Genomic DNA, 16,141 nt, shown 5'->3' with positions numbered 1-16,141 from the left:
ATCTATATATTGTATATAAGATCGTATACTTACTTTTGTTATTCTACGTTACATTGCTTTCATTATCATGTTACATGTTACGAAGCACTCTGCATTTAATGTTTTCAATATTCCGCCTTGAATCATTGCGATTGTGCATAGCAAGAGGAGGAGAGAGGAAAAAAAACAGACTGGCCGGAGGAGTAAGAGCGTTTTACGATTACATCGCGTAGCTTTTTCTCCGTGTTCGGGCAAGGATGAGCCCGCGAAGTTACGGGATTGAAAATAGAGACTGACGCGCGCATTATTCACGTCGTGACTTTTCAGCGTCGGCCGTGTTGTGTGCATCGCTTGGCAGTTCCCTTCACCTTTTTCCCAGCCGCAGCCCTTCCAATTCCAACGATCCTAGTTGTAGTTCATTATTTCGACGACAGTGATCATTATTCAGAAGTTATTCGGTTAGTCGATCTTTTTTTTTTATTATTTATTCTCAATGTTGACATTAAGATTGAAATATTACACGCTTGAGTTTATTCCTTTCAGAATTCTGATTTGCAGTTTCGTTATCAAGATACTTAATGTTAAATACTGAAAAACCGGGAGAAAGAACGAATTCTTAGAAGTCGAAGGACGTATCGTCGAATTTAAAATTTATGATTTTGAACGTAGCATCTTACATAATCGAAATCAGGAGGCAAGATTGAAGTATTTTCCTTAGGTCTCCCTCTCCATTTCTGAAGTTAACAAGATGTAACAGCGCAGTGTAAAACATAACAGATGTGATTCTAATTGAACTAGCGAGATCAGAGGAAATCTTACTGGCAACGAACAAACTGTATCCTTGTGAATCAATTAATCGGGGCATTAGGCTCCCCTGGCGCGATATATTTTTAGGTGGGTTGTATATTTTTTTTTCTCGCAGATTCGCGGCTGCGAAAAAGAAGAAACGGCGCATACGGCGGGAAAGTTGTAATTTCCGCGAATGTTATTCCGAGAAAGACAGTTACGAGGCCTCCGTAAAATCATTGCCTTGGATCACAATTCTTAATTTAAACGCGCCCGTATCGGGAAAGGGAAAGAGATGAAGGAAAGAGATGATCCGCAGCGAGGTGCCCGCGGTAAAAACCGCCATACGTTATTTCGCGTGAAATTAGTATCACGTTCACGGTATCGCGTGTGGTATGAATCTCAAGATTCACAAACATTGTCATAACTTGGTGTCGATGACGAATCGTTCCTAATACCTCGCGCTTTCTTTGTTTACAATGTTGCGTCAAAGATCATATCATGTGCTGACTAAGCAGCATCTCAAACTTGTTCATATATCGACTATGATATTATAAATAAAAATTTACTTTTCTCATCGTACGTGAATAAATGAAACCTACAATTTAGTCGAATTAATTGATTTTCTTTATCGTATTGTGCAAGATGTCGGCAAAGTATACAATATTATAATTATTACGATAATTATAAGATATAAGTAGAGCATTAGCTGGACTTTTTTAAATTAATTTGTTTGACTCAATTATCTTCCTGTTTATCACTTATGTTAAAATTATTTTTCTACATTTAATAATGATTTCACATAAGTTTTATGTTTTTCGAAACCGGTTCCGACACGCGTATCACAGTGGATAACGGTGTTTAGGAAGTATTCCGAGATATTAAATCGTTTTTCCGCGCCTCTCCATGAAAGTCCACGTTTCTCCTGTACGTTTACCCGGCACCACGAAAAAATCGTAGAACGAATCGCTCTTTTTCTCCGGCTCGCGGTCTTTTTTCACGGGGAGCAACTCGGCCGCGTTCGCGGAACGGTCTACAACTTGTTGCGTTTGAACTTACTGTTGGAGCCTTCGCGACTTCGCAAGAAGCACAAGTGAGTTTAATAAAAACGCAAACTTGTAATTTCTGGAAAATAGATGAAAATGAGAGAAGAGAAGGAGGGTGAAGTCGCGAAGTGCGACTTAGCCGGTACACAATATTTCCCTTCCGCGAAAGAATATATTCATTTAGTTCGAAATTATACTGATAATATTTAATATTTTTATTTATACTTAATATTTTCTTCTAACAATATCTCATTTCTGATATATTTACATTGGCTTTCAAGCTTTCAGTCTAGCACTGAATTTACACTGTAAGAATTACTTTTATTTATATTTCCTAATTATGACTATCTCTCTCGTTAATACTTATTATAGTTACTGAATGTACCGAAACGCTGCCGACAGGTTTTTAAGTGAATTTCTTCGATAGAAGGAAATATTATCGCGCGATGTATTTGTCGGCCACGAACTTTCTTCGTCTATTTCGACCCGGTGGTATGGTGTACGATATATCAGACACCGCACATAAATTAATTTGCCAAGCGACTGTTTAGCATGGTAATTGCTTCTTGTTTAACAATAATATCGGCACGTTTTTCTAGGCCGGCGTGGAACACGGGCACATATGTGTAGGACTACATTTAGTCACATATCAATGCAAGCCTGTAATAATGAATTATCGTTCGCTAAGCAGTAATAACTGCTTGTTCGATGCGGTAATTATCGGCCGCGAACGGCAGCGGTAATCGTTCATTTAGCAATCGTTTGTTGTAGGCTAATGTAATGCAACATTAAGTCCGTCGTCATCGATCTTTATCGCGGGCGGCGTTTACGATCTCTCTTCACGGCGAAATATGGGCGTTCCTCGCGCCACGGCCGATAAGACACGTATTTCGGATTTTCCGCGGTACGACGACGGCATGGCGTTTACGCGCTCGCTATAATTATCAATATTGTTACATGACGGCCGCGCGATCGAGGACCATACTTACTACACGTAAGGATAATGCGCGCTTAGGATAATTGATGAACAATCGTGGGAAAAAACGAACAATCGGTATCGGCTGCTTGTTACGATCATTGATTCATTGCGATCGTGTCTATGCTTTTTTTTCTTGTTGAAATCGTGCGTTGGAAACTAATCAGACTTGTGCAGGGTATGTATTCTTGACCGGGTATTCACCGGGTATCCAGTAGCCTGTGATTGGTCCTCCTATAGGTAGTCCAATATGGTGGCTTTTCACAAATGACTATATTGTGCGAAAGTTTCGTATCTTATCCTAGGATTAAGAGGAAGGGAATGAGTCCAGAATAATCCTAGGATAAGGATCAATCACGTGACTGCGAATACCCGGGCTCTTATACACTGTAAAAAAATTCTGTAAAATTACAACTATTATAGTGGGTAATTTTGAGACCCACTATAATAGTTGTAATTTTACAAAATTACAGTACGGAAGGAAAAAGTAATTTTGTATTACAATTACACAAATTAAGAATGTGTGGAAATTTACACCTATTATAGTGGGTCTCAAATTACCCACTATAATAGTTGTAAATTTTACATTTTTTACAGTGTAGATACCCTGAATTTGTAGGGAGTAAGGAGTTATCTTCTTCAGAAATATTTGTCAAATTTCAAAGTTCATCCCGCCTCTAGATGATTGAAAGTCATTAAGAGACAAGTTTTCGAAGACCCCTTTTTGCGTCGTGCGCGTAATAATTTATGCACATAGAAACGCGTATATAGCTCCGAACCGCTTCTCTGTCGGTGAATCAATATTGAAATTTCAATATTTGAACCGTTTGAGTGCTCAAGACTGTCGTGTCGCTCATCAATGTCACTTTTTGCAAACTGCACGATTCTTATATTCATCGCTACGTGTAATAAGAGCTTGATTTAGAATAGCGCGATACTTTACAGTGGTTTCCTTAGATGGCATCCACATAAATTGTTTATAAGCTTGTCTCTCTCGAATTCAAAGAATATTTGAAGAATGAAACTTTGCTGTCACACACATCCAATTTAAACGAACCTTTCTCAGTTATATATTATTCACGTAACAATATGAATCATGGTGTATTAAAATCCTGCCGGAAGATATGTCATAAAGACAGGAATTTAAATTGGTAAATATCATTCCCGGAAATATATTCAAATTTTTCGATGTTTATTCGCGAGGGTTAATATAATTCTATATTCGCGAATATTATAGAAGCTACGAAATGAATCGGAATATAAAAATTACAAATTTTGCAGTATAGGTGAATCGGTTAACCAAAATTAAACTTAAACAAGCGCTGGAGGAAAAACCGGGCCTTAATCGACGAACGAAACAGTGTGAGACGCGTGTAAACGCAAGCATTATGCCCGTATCACACTAGGCGATTGGCGATTGCGTTTACGTTTGCGTCTACGTCTTTTGACCAATCAGAACGGAAATCGCAAATCGCAATCGCCAGCAGCTACTTTCTGATTGGTCAAGAGACGTAAACGCAAACGTAGACGCAATCGCCAATCGCTAGTGTGATACGGGCATTACGCAAAGAATTCTGTCAGGACGGCGGCGCGGCGGTGGCGACGTATAAAAGATTACAAAGCGACGCGGGAGTATCGTGGCGCGCGCGATAATTCCGATCGCGCCTCCGCGGTATTAATATCCGAGATTCTCACGTTGCCACCTGTGCTCGCCGCGGAGTCGCGAATGAATGGGAGTCGCTCGTTGCGCGCGTAGCACCGAGTGAGAAACTCGCGACGTCGTTTTTGCAATCGTATATAATCGCACCCGACCGCGCGGCGCGGTCGCGGCTGCAGCGCGTTGGTCACTTGCCGATGCACGGAATTTTTCCTTGACTTCTCGCCAGTCTGACTACGCTCGCGCCATAATCGTTTAACAATGGCGCTTGGACTTTCTCACGCTATTCTCTACGGAGAAAACGATCGCTATCCTCGCTTGAAACAGATCGATCTTGTTGATTAGATGCCGAGATGATTTTTCAAGAAAATACATATTATGTATTCACATTTTAGTGATTCCATGATAATCTTTTATTACTCAAAGATCATTGCGCTGTCCTATTTACCTTGTAATTTTACGTTATTACGATATTTACTTTTATATCATTTTTTAAATCTGATTTTTGTAACAAAAGCAACAAAAATTGATGTGATGCTCTCAACAAATTAGAAAAAAGCTGCTTGAGTTATACACGCGAGTAAGAAACATATTTTTATGTCACACGTGCATAGAAAGTGGCCCGCACGCGACGCGTGCGTGATAGGCCACTTTCCACGCACTTGCAACATAGAATAGGGTGTGTAACACCTGTGTGTTAAGTTGAAAATTGGACGTGCGGGTGACCGCACTTGCCTTCGGCTCGTGCGTCAACTCCGCACCCGTGAATTTTCATCTTACAGCACTTGTTACACAAATAACTATTATATCACACGTGCGTGGAAAGTGGCCCATTCCGCGCGCGCCATCTGTGCGACAAATATCCAATTTCACACGCGAGAAATTCCCCACTCGAACCCGTGCAGGAATGAGATATTCCCGCACTGCATGAGAATGACGCCTTCGGCTCGTACGTCCACTCCGCACTCGTGTCCAATTCTCAACTTCCCGCACTTGTTACACAAATAACTATTCTCACCGGCTAGTATCTCATTGGCATTGGTAAGAATTCTTGGGGATGTGATTCGGGGGCGAATCACGACACTGCTGAAGGGACATTACCTGGTGGAAATAAAACTCATCGTAAAACACGACCGTACGCGTTACACACGGCAGAAAAATGTTGGAAATGCGAACGGCGAACGTGGAATTTGTATAGGAATGGGTAGCTTGCGAAATTAAGCCTCTAATCTTTCGACGAATCGTACACTTACGTACGATTTCAATTTACATTCGTGCAAATGACTTACTTTATTCACAACTTATCGTCCCGTCGTAAATTTTTGGGCACCACTGATAAGGCAGCAACTAATTTTAGACGATGACTATCGCTTGCCGAGCGGTTGATGTAATTTAAATCCATCTCACTCGACTACTATGAATATTTGTGAAAGAATTCAGCCGAAAAACTTAAGAACTTTGGAGTTGATATTTACTTCGGAAAAAATTCCGGGAAGATATAACCCTACATTACTTAAAAAAAAAAGAGAGCTACTAATAGGCAACGCTTATTCCGAGAAAGCAAAGACCGCCGGTATTTTTGCGAACATATTTATGTGAACACAACTGAACTTTGTTTTCCAATTCAATCTTAAAAGCGTAGGGTGTACTATCTATTGTTTTTAACATAAAAATTATTTCAAAACTCAATATTCGACTCGCAATTAATCACGAAGATCCATCGTTGAAATTATTGTTGATGATTAATTCCTTCCAACCAAATTCGTTTTTATCATCATCAGACAATTTGATTTCGTTTAAAAAATCGGTAAGTACGTGAATCTAAGTCTCCATGTTCTCAAGGACGACTCGAGATTCGCGGTATTTAGGCCGCTATGGGCCACAGAGCGTTACACGTGCAATCCGTTATCGCGGCCTTCCACGCTCGACCAAATAATATCTTATGCATCCTTCGCCCTTAATGGACGAGCCGAGTCCCGCTTATCTCTGATTTAAAGCGGAGGATAATACTTTCAATCGTTTCGCCGTCGCATAAGAATGCATCTGGCGGTCGGTGAGTCAGGGGTTCGGTGCACGAATAAGAATTCGACCTTACGTCCGCGTTGCCTTCCCTCGCCTTCGCTCCCCTTTTTTTCCTTCTTTTTCTCCTCTCTCTCTCTCTCTCTCTCTCTCTGTCTTACTCCGCGCCGTCTGAGCATATAATAAAACGATCGGGGGAAAGCAAATGAATATTAAGACGATTACTTTAATGGATTTTGATTGAGACGATTTTATCGGAGCAATGAAAGTAAATACCCGCGCTCGCGCGCGCGCGGCCCGCTCGCCGAATTACGACTTCCAACGATTGCATCTTTAAGTTGCACCTTCGGTCATTCATTTAAATTAATTTCGCTCGCGACAGCAATCACGAAAGGGAGATATCTCGCTCACAGAAAAATTCGTGCGAAATAATCGGGGTAATGTTTATTGCTGCGTTTTATTAATTACGATATATCCTGATAATTTATCCGTTAATTATTTGTCGTTCTATCGATCGAAGATTCTTCGAGATGCTCAGAAATTCAATTGTCAATTAATCGCGCGATTTCGACAACCATTCGCGGTACTGTCGGAAGAATTTCAATTAAAGGTTACATGACGCGGCGGTATTTACGTGCTATGGGTATGTTAAAATATTAAAATTTATCGCGCGAGATGGAGGCGTCTCTAAATTTCCTACGACGCGGCATGGCACGACGACGCGACGCGGCGAGGAAGTTCAATTTACTTTTAGACGTCATTAATTCTTGCGAAATTCAATCTCGCAACGCGTAATCCACTTCGTCGCGAGAAGGCGGGACTTAATTTTCGAAGCGGTACTCGATTATTATCCGTTGCCCATTCAACGCGGCAAGCACGAGACTATGGACAAGGACGGAGATGAGACGACGCGCGCGTTACTCAGATTTAATCAAGCCGAGAAAGTTCGACTATAAGAATTCGTTTATGAAATCGAAAAGTGAAATTAACGTGGCACGTCGGCGTCGCATCGTCCGCGCGATCCGCGACAGTAATTGACGTCAGATACCTGAAATAATATCCAACATAGTGGGATAATGAAAAAAAATTAATAACTCTCAAATTAAAAAATTCACGCTATAATCAAGGAGAACAATATTAAATATTATGTTAAATATACGAACATAATTTAAATTGAAAATTTCACAAAATTATTTTATGTTGTAAAGAACGAATAAACGAATCGGAATTATATTTCTCGGCGAGGATGTCTAAAATACCGCAGCCAAAAACGGACAAATTAGAAGTAACGCATTGGTGATTAACGACATAAATCATTTTGTGAATTCAATTACTTCGGTAGGCTGTCTCGTTGACAATCAGCGGGATACCATTGACGGTTACGGTCGTCGAAATAAGTGATGACAATGGGGACCGAATCGTCGAGAGCTGTACGCTGCAGATGCGAAATAAAAGATTTAGATAAGCCGCACGAATTTCACCGCGCAACAATAGCTCGACGACGTGGGCCGTCGCGTCACCTTAAGATATAGGACTCGCTACTGCTTAATTGAAGTTTAGATTAAAATGCAAATGTCCAATATATATGCGAGCTGACATGACGGCGCAGCCCTTGACCGATTGGAAAATATCAAACGGTAGATATGGAGACACGTACATATCGTGTTTTTGAGTTACCTCCTAGTCTCTGCCGCGTCAATTTGAAAGAAATTACTTCTTGCTTCAATTAGAAATTCCCCCTTCCTCGTTGCGCCACAGGTATATGATAAAACAACTTTTTAGACGCTAGCTTAAATTGGAAAGTAAAGGTCAAGTTCCAGATAAATGCCAAGAATGCCTAACGATAAGAAAACATTCTGAATTCCCTCTTTACAGGAATGTTCGTTATTCCTTAGAAATATCTAGCTTTAGTTAGCTTTCCCGGTATTATCTTTTATATCATTTTATTTGATTCTACATTTCTTTTTGGAGTTTATGTATCTCGTGAGTTAATAAAATTAAAAGATCAGTTGTTTTGAAACATACATTAAGATATCAATCTGCAATATCAATATCTACCAGTTATTAATAATTACGATTTGCGTATGACGCCGATAATACACAATCGCAAAAAGGGAGTTAATTACGTGGAGGGACGTGGAGTACGAGTACGAACGGTGCAATGGAGGGTCAACGACAACGATGCGCTTCCTTTTTACATCAGTGTCGGGATTTACGAATGTCAAGCTCATAATTTCTCGTGTTTCTTGCGGTTGCTTGGTCCTTAAGTGCATCCGGTTGCTTGTCGACAAAGTCACCGAGACATATACACGATTTGCGACATTGGCAAATCGACCAGAATGAAAATATAATGACGGTTTTGAATAATAAAATGTGTCAATTCATCACTGGCTAATTCTTCTAATTTTTGGCAGAATTTAGGATAGTCATTAACAAACATACAGATAGTTAATTTTACAACTAATTATAAACTGATACGGTGAAAATGATGAAATGTATTTATACATCAATATTATAGATTTTCTCTTTCAATATTCTGTCAACGTTCTGATAATAATCTTGTTTACGAAGGACATCGGGACAAGGAAGGACATCAGGATAGAAATTTGAGACACCCGCGAGAGCCGGCAACTTTGATTTCACCGATTTTTACATCACTATGACGTTCGATTCCAAACGCGACCTACGTGATAAAATTTAATTTTATACAAATTAAAAGCGTAATTGGTAATCTCACGCTTCTTCGAGCACGAGCGAATACTTTTGCCGAGTCAATTACCGCACCGTCTATCACGCATCCTCTCGTCTCATCTCTCCGTTTGTCGAAAAATCCGGTCAAAGTCGCCGTGGGTCCTTTCTTTGTCGCACAAAAGCGCGCATTCGTGCGCACTCGGGAAGAGACGCGCGCGTGCAATTAAGCCGGAGAGAGAAACTGTGTGTAAATCGAAAGGCGCGGAGAGTGAAGCGGGGGAGGGGAGAGGAAGAGAGAGGGGGAGAGATAGAGAGAAAGAGAGAGATATGGGGAGACAGGGCGGCAGGTTCCTCTCGAGCGAGCCGGAGGAAGACGGCGAGAGCGAGAGAAGGAAGACTTCGACCTCGCATGCTCGCTCGCGCGGCTTTACCGGAGTAAAGTGCTCCTCGGCCGCGGCCGCTCGATCCCGAGGCCTCCGAGGAAGAAGCCGCTCTCGCGAGATCGTCCTCGGGAGATCGCGATCTCTTTCCTTCTCGATCATGCGCCTCTGAGCCCGTGTTCTTCAGTCATTAAATCCGATATAATCACAGCGAAGATTCCCCTCTCTATATCGTTATGCGAAAATCGACTTATGTTTAATACTTACGTTGATCGTACTTTCATGAATGCAGAAATCGTTTTCGTGCGTCTGTATGTGGTATCGGAATCTAGTTTCGTTTTGTCTTGATTGTAAGAAAGTGTAACAAAAGCGAATAGATCTCTGTTGTCTGCGTTTTTAGTTGCAAATTGGTTATCATTTTTAATCGTACTTCGAGCTGGAATATTTTATTATCAATTCTATTTATGTAACGTTACGGTCAATCTTTCTGCACAGAAAAAAAAGAAGTGTTAAATCAAGACTTATATTCTTGTATATAAGCAAGAATCTATAATCTATATCTTCTTATAAGAATTTCAACTTTTTATTTCAACTTTTTTTCTTGATTAAACTATATAAATATCTTCATACAAACAAGTTTTCTTCGTTTAACGCACTTTATATCTCATTTCGAGATTATGGATTCTTGCTTATATACAGAATATAAGATGATTTAACACTTATTTTTTTTCTCTGTGTTTTCTCTGCAATTTTTACTTACAATAATGTCGTATTTAAATGGAATTTATATAAGAATCATGAAGAGAACACGGTAGTACCTTTACCGGGTCAACGTCACTTACCGTTAGGAAGATGAAGGTGAAGATGAAGTATTATAATTATTATTTTCGTTATTAAAAAAAAACTTAAATTTCCCATAATTCGTTACGGCAACTTTAGGTCGAGTGTATCGTCGCTTACTCCGAATTGCATTTTTAATGCTCGTAAAGGAAACTTGTGGTCTCGGACTTTACGATATAAGTACGTAGATATAATGTCCGTTCTTTCTCTACTTCAAAAGACCCACTCCCGGAACTCGTAATAAAACCGCGATATCCCGGATCTGAAACGAAAGCAATGTCAGCCCGCGACTTCGGGATCTAAGGAAGCAACGGATCAAAGTACACACTTTCGAGTATCGCATTCGTCTTTCTATCTCCGTCATTCGACGGAACGAGACTTCGCGGCGGTCGGTTTTAGTTCCCCCGGCGCAAATAACGTTGCATCACGCGTTAATAACTCTATTCTATTACGTTCTACTCTACCTGGCGAGCTCCGGTCGCGAACGGAGGGGACGATCAATCTTTCCCCATGTCAGGGCTCGCGAGTGCGGTGCCGCGACAGCTAGCGCAGCGTCGAGATTCAGCGCGAGAAATAGCGACGCGACTGCGGCCCGATGGCTCGCACTGCCGAGAGGTAACTGGAAGTAAGTGGCACGAGCTGTCGCGTGCAGCCACGCCGCTGCGGAACGACAACACAACATAACAGGTGCGTGCTGGCGAGGAAGGGCCCGACGTGCGTATGCGTGTGCGTGCGTGCATTCGCGCGTGCGTATGCGACGTGCGTATGCGTGTGTTCGACGCGCGTGTGTAGGCTGTAGGGATGGGAATGAGCCGATATCGCAGGCCTGTGTAAGACGTGCTCCGTCGACATTTGCCGGCATCTTAAATCGCTGAAAAATATCGCTCGCGATAATTGCGCACCACCTTTGCGGATCGGCGCGAGCTGTACGTCGGATAATCGGAAGCTGTATGGTTATCATATACGTCAAATTGACGCCGCGCGCTTATTCTACGCGCGATGTCTTTTGATAAATCCGACAAATAGGTATCGTTGAGAAATACCGCGACGCTTTGGATCAAATTGCTTTCAGGTTTAAATAACGAAGACGAACTAAGACGATTTCTCCGAAGTTAATTAATTAAGTAATTTAAAACTGCAGAGTACGTGTTGCATTTTCCAGATTGTAGTATTTTAATTAATTTTTACAATAAAGATTGCGTGACTGACAATTTAGTTGATTAAAATTAATCGACGTATTAGAATCGGATTTACGAAAGATCGAATGGTTTCTAACTTTTTTTTCGTGAAGCTTTTTTGACTGTTTTATAAACGTTAAAAAATAATTTAATACCTTCCTATTAAAATAACTGAAAATAATGATGTCCGTTATTATTTTACTCTAAATAAATAATATATTTTTCAAACGACTTTTAGTATATTAGATATAATTAGAAGCTCTTTCATTTTATACGATTAATATTTAGTTTCCCTCAAGTTGCTGCGTGTGTGCTATTTTATTATTATTCAAACCAAATAACTCGTTTCGAAATCATTTCGTTATGTATTTTGCATTACTCGACTTAAACGATCGAAAGCGGTCGCGCGAGATATATCGATTAAATTGTTATCCGTTTATCGATTTCGTTTGATTAATCGATTGGGTTCTCGGTGGTTTATGCCTTGATCGATTAATCGGCCCGTTCCCATTGATCGGATAAATGATTAAACCAGTAATCTTTCACGTGACTTGATACTTGATAGATTCAATCGGATGAATCGGCTAATTGCATTCGATAAAATTCCTTTCCTTTCATTGTTCGTTTTGCCTTTATAGAAAGCTTCAAATTATTCATATACAAATTTCAATATTAAATAAAAAACGACAAATATGTTAAAAGATTCGGTCAATCCCGTGTCCATCCTACGCAAAATTGTTACTACTCTTAGACAAAAGAATAAAACATTCCGATGCCTGCAAAGCGATTCGACGTGTCGCGAAAGTTGATTATATATATACCAATGGAAACCGCAATGTCGTGGATGTCCGATCGATTTCGCGATCTTGCGTCGAAATTACGTGTTCTTTTTCTCCACTCGCGCCCACGCAATACACCCGACAACATTTCGCCAGGCGGCGACAATCTTTTTTGAAAGTGCACCCGCAGTTACGCGCAATCGGTCGATCGAACGAGCGAGCGAGCGCGCGAACGAGCGCGACGCGTTGCGAATCCGATCGAGCAGCTGACGTTGACGATTCCGCGTGGATTTCTCCACCGTACCGTTCTTGCACGCGGTTACCACGATTTCGTAAAAATTGTTGTTATTTTGTTTGGATCTATAAGCCTCATCGAGATGGTATGCCGAACGCGATTCTGACGTAAACAAAGGCCGAGAGCCGGACACTTTCATCCCGCATTTTCGCTAAACGATGACTCACGAGCTTGAAATTCGATTGAGCCGGCGACTATTTTGCGCTCGTATCCAAGGTGAATAAAATCGCGACACGGGTCTGCGATATCTCGCCGTTTAACGCGAAACGCGCTAAACTTCGCGGCGTCCGTTCAATTCTTATCTTCCATCTGTATCCATCTGAATACCGTCCTCGAGAAATGGGGGGGGGGGGGAAGAAATTCAGGATCTCTATTTCTCTTTCTTTTTCTCTCGATAAATTCTCGACGATAAATATACCTGGCGATAAATGTCTAGCAAAAACGCACGTCCTAGAAGCGGACGGTCGTTAGGCGAGAGTCAAACGGGCGAAATGCGAATCGAGATCTCACGGAATTAGAGAATCGCTATCGCCGAACGGGAATCACGTGTCGTCCTCGCACGTGTCTCTACTGATCAAGTCCGGTAACTTGCGCGCTACGCGGCTCGCTTTCCTCCCGGGTGATATCACCGTGCTAAAAATCTGCTCGCTAGCCCGGATCCATCCATCACGCGTGCCGCATAATCCGCATTCTCAGTGTCCGTCCCATCATTTCCTCCCTCTCTTCCTTTTTCGTGTCCTCGTCGCAAAGATCGCGCTTTAATTATCCCTATATGTCGCGCTAGAACCCCGCGAGAGGATCCTTCGAGCGTCACACGGTTGATTTATAGAAGAAAATTTCCTCGAATATATACTGAGACTCAGCTCTGAATTTTAAATGTCAACTCTTTAATTTCTTATTAAATGTCAACGGAGAAAGTCAACTTAATATTAAAATAGAGTTGATCAAGATGATCGTGACACATTTTATAATGACAGCTATAAGAATCGTCATTTTTCAACGAATTCGCCAGCATTTTCAATGACTTGTAATTATTATTTGCTAACGTTACACGAGTGGCTTATCGAGTACATTACGAAATTCTTTGTATCGCTAGAAATTCTATTCCTTCTTTCATTCTTTTAGTCTATATTTTTCATTTTATCTTCCATTGCAAAAAGCTAAATGTACCAAGAGTGTTTTATCATATTTTGCCATAGACTTTGATCTCTTCTAACAATCAGTTTGACCAAGATGATCGTGGCACATTTTATAATGACAGCTAAGAATCATCATTTTTCAACGAATTTACTAACATTTCCAATGACTAGTAATTGTTATTTGCCAACGTTACATGAGTGACTTATCGAGCACATTACGAAATTCTTTGTATCGCTAGGAACTGTATTCCTTCTTTTCTCTTTTATTCTATTTTCGTTTTATCTTCCACCGCAAAAGCTAAATGTATCAAGTGTGTTTCATCATATTTTGCCATAAACTCTGATCTCTTCTAACAATAAGTGATTTTTCTTGGAATACAATCAGTTTGACCAAGATGATCGTGACATATTTTATAATGACAGCTAAGAATCGTCACTTTTCAACGAATTCACCAACATTTCCAATGACTAGTAATTGTTATTTGCTAACATTACACGAGTGACTTATCGGATACATTACAAAATTCTTTGTATCGCCAAGAACTATATTCCTTCTTTTATTCTATTTTTGTTTCATCTTCCACTGCAAAAGCTAAATGTGCTAAGTGTGTTTTATCATATTTTGCCATAGACTTTGATCTCTTCTAAGTGATTTTTCTTGGGGTACAATCAGTTTCTTTCCGTCGGCCCGTCCATCAGCCCGTACATCGTGCCTCGAGAGGTATCCTCGAAGATCTCGTTCTCGGCGAGACGCGCGGATACCCCCCGGCGAACGCGACAAGCGATCTCTTACACTCACCTGCGAGAGTATTCCCTCGACGTCGGCGCGCTCGCGAGCGCGCGTACACTTGTCGCCGCGCGTTCGAACGTGCTCTTTCCTCTTTCTCACAGGCTCCTTCTCAACTGCCGTCTCGGCCGCGAGTCGCCGTCGTGACCGCGGAGCACAGCCGGCGACGTATCTCGCTGCGGAGTCGCGTAACGACGACGATGATGATGATGATGATGACGATGACGACAACACACCGCAACACTGTTCGCGACTGAGATGTAGGATGTAGCCGCGACAACCGGCAGCAGGAGCGTTTCCCTCGCGCGCGCACTCGCGGCGCGAGCTCATTTGCAGCGGCGGGTACGAGGACACGCGCGAATCTCTCGGCTGTCCCGCTCACGGAGGCTGCGGTCCAGAACCGTGCGTGTGCGTGTACGTACCGTGTGTGTCCACCGCGCGCACCGTCCAACCTGTAGTGTCGCGTACGCGGCGCGAGCTCTACTACAGATCTGAATGATTCCGCGTCAGCTGCTCGTCGCAGCTGCACTGAAGTTCCGTTGCGACTTCCACCACCGTGTGTCCGCGCGGAGTAACAAAGATCGCGCGCGGTCGCCGTGAGAGAAAGAGAGAGAGAGAGGAAACGAGTAAAGAGAAGGGAGGGAAGACGTAAAGTTGGCGGTGGTAGTAGCGGTGGTGGCAGGGGCCGCGGAGGAGGAGAAGGAGGACGTCGCGGCGCGGCGCGGCGGCGGAGAGTGGTCTTCCTCGCGAGAGAGGACGGCGGCGCGGAGGAATTGGGCGCGCTGAGGGAGGAGAGAACGCGGGAGAGCGCGTGCACGTGCGACGCGACGCGACGCGACGCGAGATCCGCGGAATATGAATAGAGACGATTGTCGCAGGTGGAATCCGGGGAGAGGGGGGAAAAATAGAGAGAAGATATTCGTTAAACGTTAGACGTGTATCTATACTATCTATTTGCTTTTCAGCCTCGTTGCGCGAAGCAGCGGAGTTCCGCAAAATTTCTCGTATAACTCCAGTCATCTTAATTTCTCAAAAAGATGTTTTCTTCGTATTCCAGAATTAATAAGTAATTAGAAATATGATGCATAAAAGATTAGTTTTTATCGGATGTTAATATACGTATATTATGTATCTATACTTTAATGATGAATTAACATAATTAAATATTTATTTAATATGAACAATATAAAAACGGAAATATTCGCATTAATTTAAGAACACGACATTAAGCTAGAAATTGCAAGTCTAATGCAAGCAAAACAGGCATACATCTTGTATGATGTATTGCCAAGTTTAGATTGACGCGATCAGAATGGCACGTGCGGGGCTGTACGCGTGGCTATGCAACTCGTAGTCGAATCCGTCCCGCGTGTGTGCCGGCACGGCGATGGAACGCAGCTACGCAGATGAAGAAGTCGGATGGGCTTTCACGGCCTCCGTGACGCGGAGGACAACGGAGATTGTTAGTGGATTATCCAGAAGGAGCTTGTAAACTTTTATCCGCTGAGAGTTTGGGTCGTGAGGGATGCTGGGCCGCCCTGGAGATAGAATGAAGACGAAAAAGGTAGCTATATGGAGTTAAATGAGCA

The 16,141-nt window shown here is 42.0% G+C and overlaps 1 protein-coding gene across 4 annotated transcripts in view; it reads right to left on the bottom strand.

The window, feature by feature from the left end:
* Positions 1-15,086, bottom strand: part of Cv-2 (crossveinless 2) — a 46,253-nt gene extending 31,167 nt beyond the window's left edge. For 3 of the 4 annotated variants that reach the window (XR_011731149.1, XR_011731151.1, XM_071772704.1), the window contains exon 1: positions 14,565-15,086. The gene's annotated coding sequence lies outside the window, so the exon portion shown is untranslated. Of the gene's footprint in view, positions 1-10,838; positions 10,979-14,564 lie in introns of those variants that run through there. The other variant, XR_011731150.1, reaches the window with a different exon arrangement.
* Positions 15,087-16,141: the final 1,055 nt, after the last annotated feature.

Source organism: Temnothorax longispinosus, chromosome 3 (assembly GCF_030848805.1).
Source record: "Temnothorax longispinosus isolate EJ_2023e chromosome 3, Tlon_JGU_v1, whole genome shotgun sequence".
Classification (NCBI taxonomy): Eukaryota; Metazoa; Arthropoda; class Insecta; order Hymenoptera; family Formicidae; genus Temnothorax; species Temnothorax longispinosus.
The sequence above is the reverse complement of the archived record's forward strand: the minus strand, read 5'-3'. Positions and strand labels throughout refer to the sequence as shown.